General features: G+C 35.8%; 1 pseudogene; it reads right to left on the reverse strand.

Annotated features, from left to right (window-relative positions):
* Positions 1–3,624: 3,624 nt before the first annotated feature.
* LOC149238697 (putative galacturonosyltransferase-like 3 pseudogene) lies at positions 3,625–5,908 on the reverse strand (annotated as a pseudogene).
* Positions 5,909–7,438: the final 1,530 nt, after the last annotated feature.

The raw sequence follows: 7,438 nt of genomic DNA on the forward strand, positions 1-7,438 counted from the left end.
ATGATGCCTTCCATTTTGTACATATATAAGTTGAAGTCTATGATGGCTAATAAGAATAGACATTAGTTGATGTGATGTTACTTGCTTTAAAGTTTGTTATGGAAATCCTCAACTTCATTTCATATATTGAGATGACTAAAGTTAAAGAGGTTGAATTGTCTTTTGTCATGTCAATAGTAATGTTTAAATCAAGAGTAGATTGAGTTATTACCTCTTCTGTTCAATTTGTTAAAAGATTTTAAAGTTATAATTAATTCTTACTCTTTTTGTTCAATTAATTAAAATATTTTAAAGTTATAATTAATTCTTAATTTTAACTTGTTAAGAATTTAAATCTAAATTAATTTATGTCAAAAAAACCTAAGCTTAAATAATTTGGTGAACAATTTATTTCCCAACTTAATAAATTCAAATATTAAAAAACATATCTAAATTCAATCTTTAAAAATATATGGTAACTAATCCATAAAAAAAAATATAAACCTTTTCCATTTAATATTCAACCATAAACAAATTAATCATAACATTTTTTATTTTTAAAATACTTTAATATTTTTATTTATAATTTAAAATCAATGGAGCAGTTTCCATTTTCTATACCTTATTGCGATTACAAATAACAAATCTCTGAAAAGATTTCAAGTATTTTAATGTTTTTATAAAAAGTTATAAAAAAATAAAATAGAGCAATCCTCATTTTACGTATATCTTAATATAATTAAGAATAACAATCCCAAGGAAAAAACAATAAAGCAATTCCCTGTTAACTGTTGCGTTATTCGGATATAGAAGGAGCATATTTTGGTGGACCCATCTCCTTTTATGTATAATATGATTACAAATAACAAATCATAAAAAGTATTCCCACAAAATTGTTGCGTTATGAAAGGACGATATTTTGGTGCACCCATCTCCTTTTATGTATATATATTATTACAACACTCTTCAGTTTTAATTTACCCAACAAGTGAATAATTGAATGCACATTATACTTGCAGCGAACAGTTCGTTTATCATTTGACCCACAGCCAGCCATTCTGGGACGCAACCCATGCCTCGCACTGTGCAACATTTTCCTATACCTTTTGACTAAAAGCACCCATGACACTGACTCACGCATATGAATTGAATTAATGCTGGGCAACCCTAAACATGAGTAAAGGTAACCGACACTTCCTCGCACATCACTACACGGTGAATGTATTATATTGGGTGACCAAAATCGCAAAAGTCAAGGGGCTCATGCAATTTCCACTACACATTCATTCTCATATCACACTCTGGGGAGTCGGCACATACACCACTCAACTTTGATTTTGTTTTGTCCGTTTCAAAAATGATTTCAATGGAGACAACTTACTCGAGAGGATGATGACGATGGGGTTCGAGCAGGGATATGTCCTTAAAGGCTGTACATCTAAAATTAAATGGGACTAAATTTAGTAATGTAAAACCACATCCACAAAATGCTGAAATAAAATATAACCAATAGAATTTGCAGTATTAGGAACACTGATGATGTACCAATTAAAAATGAAAATCATATATATTAATAAGATTTTTATTAAATTTAATTAAAGAGATAAAATTATGAAGTAAATTGTACATAATAATTTGAAAAGTTTAAAAAATATATTGTGATTTAATTAACAGACAAAATAGTTTTATAAGTTGAAATTGGACAATACAATTTTTAAGAAAATTGTGATTTCTTGTTATTTAAAATACACTTCTAAATATAAAAATAGATCCAAAACCTTAAAAAATTCATTACACACTCAAACTTTACAAATAAAATAACTTAAACTTATATTTTTAAAAATATATACGAAAATTAACTCAAAAAATAAATTTTATTTATTAATTAAACCTACTAAAAAAATATTACTGATATATAAAAATAAATATATATAAAAATATTAAAAACAACAACAAACTATTATATATATATATATCAACCACTTGAAAAAAATAAAGTACATATATCCTTAAAATTTAACATCCGCGACTTTAAAAACGAAGTATTCACACAGTTAAAAATCAATTTAAATATCAATAAGTTACGAAAAAGTTATATTAAATATATAAAAATGAAAACATAAATATTAAACAACTTCTTCGGATGGTAGACGACATATTTAAATTATATATATTAAAATTTTAAAATTTTAATTTAAAAAACTAATAATAATAACAATAAAATTATATAAATAAATAATATAAAAATTAAGATACTAAAGTTCAAAGAAAGACATCTACTTGAATTGAAAAAGGAAAACAATTATCGTGATTTAAATTTTATTGATAGCTTATGATAATTTCATATTTTCCTTTATTAAATTATATTTCATATTTTTTTTAAACTTGGTATAGCTGGGAAATTAAAATATAAGTGAGCAACGGACTTTGGGACCACTAAAAAAATTATTTATTTTACCAACCTACCAATAAGACAGATTTGTGGAATTGGACTAAAAAAATTATGATTTTACCAACTTACCAAAAAAATAGATTTGTGGAATTGGACTAAAAAATTATTTATTTTACCAACTTACCAATAACAGATTTGTGGAATTGGACCGGATAAGTGAAACTTGACCATCCGAATGAGACCAAAACGATTGCGTGTTCAATTCGAATGAGATTAGACTCACCGTCATTTTATTACATTGAAAGGAAATTTCACATATGGCCTGTTAATGATTAGATCCTAAAGTGATTGGTCATCTTAATACATTAAGGCAGACGCCAAAACACCCGATCATTTTCCCTTACCGGGGGGTGGTGGTAGGGGAAATTACTAAATTCTTTATATTTGTAAAATGTACGAATTATACCAAAAGAAACAAGCTATTGAAATAGATGGGTACAACCGGAAGGATGTGACCTGTCACCAACAGCGTTTCTTATGGATTCCGTAAAAAAAAAACGAACTCTGGAGCAAAAAATTCATTTCGGTGTTTTCTAGTTAAATCATGGTGAAAACATTGGATTGAAGTGCAGCAAAGTCGCTTTGGGACCGAGACACTCTTCTACACATTTAAAGTTTGAGAAAATGCAGTTTTTCATAATTTACTAAATAGAGAAGACTGTTAAATACACATCTACTATGTCAAGAAAAAAACCGAAATCCTAATATGGAACTACACACTCCACCCAACAATAATAATGCTTTCGCTTTCACCTTCATTTTTATTTTTATAATAGCGTTCTTTTCAGTCAATCACAGCGATTATGTTGGCACTAAATATAGAAAGATCGGCTGACGGTAGCAGTAGCTATTCGAATTCTACCTCAGAAACAGAATGAGAAAACACGGCATGGGCATAAGTTGTAATTTGATAATTATTTAACTATGATTGATATGAGAGCATGGAAGAATGAATGCTTTGTAACCAGTTTTTTCCATTGTCGTTCAATTCAATCTAAGATCGATCTACACAGAGGACAGCAAAGTATCATGTAAACACCATATTCTTTATACAGTTGGAAGAAACGTTCAATTCAATCTAAGATCGATCTACACAGAGGACAGCAAAGTATCATGTAAACACCATATTCTTTATACAGTTGGAAGAAAAGTTCAATTCAATCTAAGATCGATCTACACAGAGGACAGCAAAGTATCATGTAAGCACCATATTCTTTATACAGTTGGAAGAAACCGGAACAAGAAACTAAAAATAGACTAGTCTTCGTCGTCTGCAATTTATGGAAGCTTGGATACATTAGGGCACATGTCCTCCTACTTGCAGATCTAACGAAGATGTTATTGATAATTAAATTTATGCTTTTAAGCACTATTTTCTGCAAGCTGGGCTTGATTATCTATAAAGTTGGACAATGTGTTTTATGGATGGATTCCGCATTTACCTGTATATATATAGGTCCAAACGCTCTTAATTTGATCCACATAGCTCTAATTTATCCGGAGAACCTTCTGCAGTAGGAGCAATTAAAGAGGGCCGAGTACCACAGCTCCATCTTAAAGAAAGACTTGAAGTTTCAAACATCTAAATAATTGTAAGCGGGCTGAAAAAGGTCGTACGGAGCCCAGAGTAAATCCAGAGGACAAGACTGCCTCAGATCGATACGTAGCCAAGGTTTTCCCTTGCCACTCCAGTGCAGTAAACTCGCAGGCCCCGGATGAAGGTCTCTGCAACGGCCTTCGAAGTTATCCCCTCCTAGGCCATGCTGGTTCCATCTGTGATCCACTGCTTCCACGCGTCCCGCGAATACCAGCAGAAATGGAGGCAGCGATCCCAGCTCGTAGATTCGTCGTTCCTTGTGCAATTCCATCCATTCTTCAATCTTAGCCGTGTAATTCCCTTGCCGCCATTTTACCAGATCGACCACCATGACGCCTGTGTTGAAATAACAAGCTTTTCTCCCTTCGAATGTCTTGGATAAAACGGGATCCGACCAGAAACTGTCCGTGAAATATTGGGTAAAGTTAGCGTGGCAGTATTCCGGGGCCGCAAGAACGTGCGATCCTAGGGTCGTTCGCCATAGCTTGGCAATATCATCCACAACAACTAAATCAGAGTCGAGGTAAATGATCCTCTCCAGGCAGGACGGCAAGATATCGGCCAAGTAAGTGCGAGCGTAGTTGAGTGGCTGATCCAGTGCCTCTCTAATGGAATATGATATCTTGTTCTTGACAATATTCTCGTCAAAGTGATATAATTTGAAGCGCAGATATGGAAAAGTCGCCTGAAGCGTAGCCTTAAGATTATTTTGGCGCCGTGAGACCATGAAATGGAAGACCACACTCTCGGGACAAGCAGCATGTTGGAGAATGGACAGAATTCCAGCGACTAATCCTCTCAGATAAGCGGCGTCCAGCGTCATTGCTATATGCACGGCCCTGGTATCACAGAGCTCTGCATCAACATCTTCTTGTTCTTGTTTTTCAGAGTAGGTTGATTTCCACGAAGCAGGCGCAGAGATGATGCATTCTTTACCATTTCTAAAAGCAGGAGCTTCTTGGAAAACAGGCAGGGTCGAGGATCGCCGTGGTATATGCAGCCTGTCCAAGAGCACGTTGGGAAGCTTTGCTAAACCAAGGCTGTCTCTGCCATTATTATTAACTTGAAAGCTAACCTCCATGTCCCGTAGGACTCTAGCTGCCACCGCGCCATTAGCGCTCAGCTGGATCAAAACCCGAATGCTTGCAAATAGAAAGAAAGAAAACACAGTCGTCTTTGGAAACATCTTCTCCTTTAAAGCGTCCGGAGGCTTGGATCGGCAAGCTTTGGATATGTGCCTAGACTCTATATAAAGCTTGTAGGCACAAATGCTCCGTGCCACTTGAGCAAAACCGCAGACGTAGTTCAGCCTCGAGAATTAGCCGTGGCTGAGGACAGACCGCCAGAAATCAGGATTCAACATGTCAAAGATTTTCAGGACTCGAGCACAGACTACTAAATATTATTTTTGACAAACCAGGCAAGAAGACAGGGATCCAGCTCGTAAACCGCAGCTGAACCTGCTGGCCTGGCATTGATATGAATGTGAGAGGACAAGAACAAGTACTAAATCGGAGCAGGAGGAAGCACGCCAGGACAAACGCAGATTGCACCTCAACTTACTGTAGGTACTAAAGTACACAAGGCCTCGGAATTAGTGGTTGCTAGGTCCCCACTGCGACGACGATATTTTTGCGTACAATGCAAAGGAAGGGAAAGCCAAGCATCACCGTCTGCCGGTAAGCAGTGCAGAATTAACGCGGCAGGAATTCGTCTGCAAGCCAAAGAATTTAGTAGGTGATTCTCACTCTCTTCGCAGCAATAAAAAAATATTTGCATGGATCCCTTGTCCTAGGGTGGGACCGCAGGATAGTTCATCAATCATAATCCTATTCCGATCTTTACTCTGGGCCAAAGCAAACTTCAGTGTTCCAACTCCGTGAAACGCTTGATTGCGTAAATTTCGCTAAATTTGCAAGAAGCGTCTCTAAGCGAAACTGTTGGGAACTCGAAGAGGGATCCTCTGACACCTCCATTCTTACACGTCACTGACCAAAAGCACAAACCCTAAAGAAAACACAAGCGGCATTTCTGGTTTGTTATAGACCCTGAGTGTTCAAATTTGACCGGGTAGGTTCTCGCTTCTTTACTCTTTTATAACATCGACGACTTAACTGACTTACTAACAGGAATCTTGAATCTTAGCCGCCCTTGGGCTTTGAAACAAGTCTCCCTTTAGCAATTCAACAATATCTCTGAGTAGTTAACCCAAACATGCGCATAAAAGCAAAACAGTGTCGATTTCCTGAAAGTTCTAGAGAAGTAGGTCACCAGATTGATAGAGAACAATTTCTTGAATTCTAAGCACACGTGTCATATTCGTCTTCGTAAAGAGCCGTAGCTTTTACATTCTTGTTGGTCAAATCAATCGGTAGCTATTTCCTTTGCCAATAATTAACATTTATCCCGATGTTACATGGGAACTTACAGATTTGGTTCCGTCAAACCATGACCATGCGACCTCTGCAAGCAACTTTAGGTAATCGAATATTCTGGTATGTGCCATGCACTTGCCGTGTTGCGATTAAATTGCGACGATCAGGGGTTACTAGTTTCAAAATCTCTGGATGACCAAATCGACCTCTGTTTTCCTTAATTACGAGTCGCACTGGTCTGAATCCACCCTTTGAATTCAAAGCTGCTCCAGAGAAGCCGGAAATTTTCAATTCAGTTGAAGATTTGGTCAGGATGGGAAAAGCCACACTGTACATTACTGTTTTATAAATTAAATCTTTCGAAAATGGGGGGAGAGAATTTGGTATTTCTTTTCCCAAAGCAAAGAAAATGTTGAAAGGCCAAATGGCATGGTAATCGATGTGCTGAAAAAGCTTTGATTCCAAAGGCGATCAGGGTTCCATGATATACGTGAAAAATGGTATTGCATTAATGTATCCATACCAAGAACATTAACACCACCATTGTGACAGCACTCCCAATACCTAGAGAAGATGCCCTTGCATTAAAAACGATGATTTTTAAATTGGAGGACGCTGGACATTAATTTAATGCATAATATGCATTTAAACTCTAAAAGTACATTTAATATTTCATTTTTTTACGGCACATTTCAAAATGAACCTTAACCCAACCCAACCCAACCGAATCTAATGACTTGGTATGCCGACGTGGTTAATCGATAGGTCAAATATCAACATTAGGGTGACCTCTTCCAACCATGGTAATGACATTTTTCCCACCGCATTGGTCACCACCATTTTCCAAATACAACATTGAGTTTTAAGCTTTCAGCTATTCAAAGCAAACTTTAAAGAAACATAATATAATGTTTGCTTGTGTTTGTTGGTAGTATTCACATCAATTTAGTATTCACATACTTTTTGATCAAGTAACTGTGAAACCGTGTGGAGTGCTCGCTCGTTACATCCAATTTGTCGGTTGGATTGCTAGTG

This window comes from Pinus tabuliformis, chromosome 8 (assembly GCF_031772625.1).
Source record: "Pinus tabuliformis cultivar Carrire ecotype Pingquan chromosome 8, CPIR1, whole genome shotgun sequence".
In the NCBI taxonomy this organism is placed as follows: Eukaryota; Viridiplantae; Streptophyta; class Pinopsida; order Pinales; family Pinaceae; genus Pinus; species Pinus tabuliformis.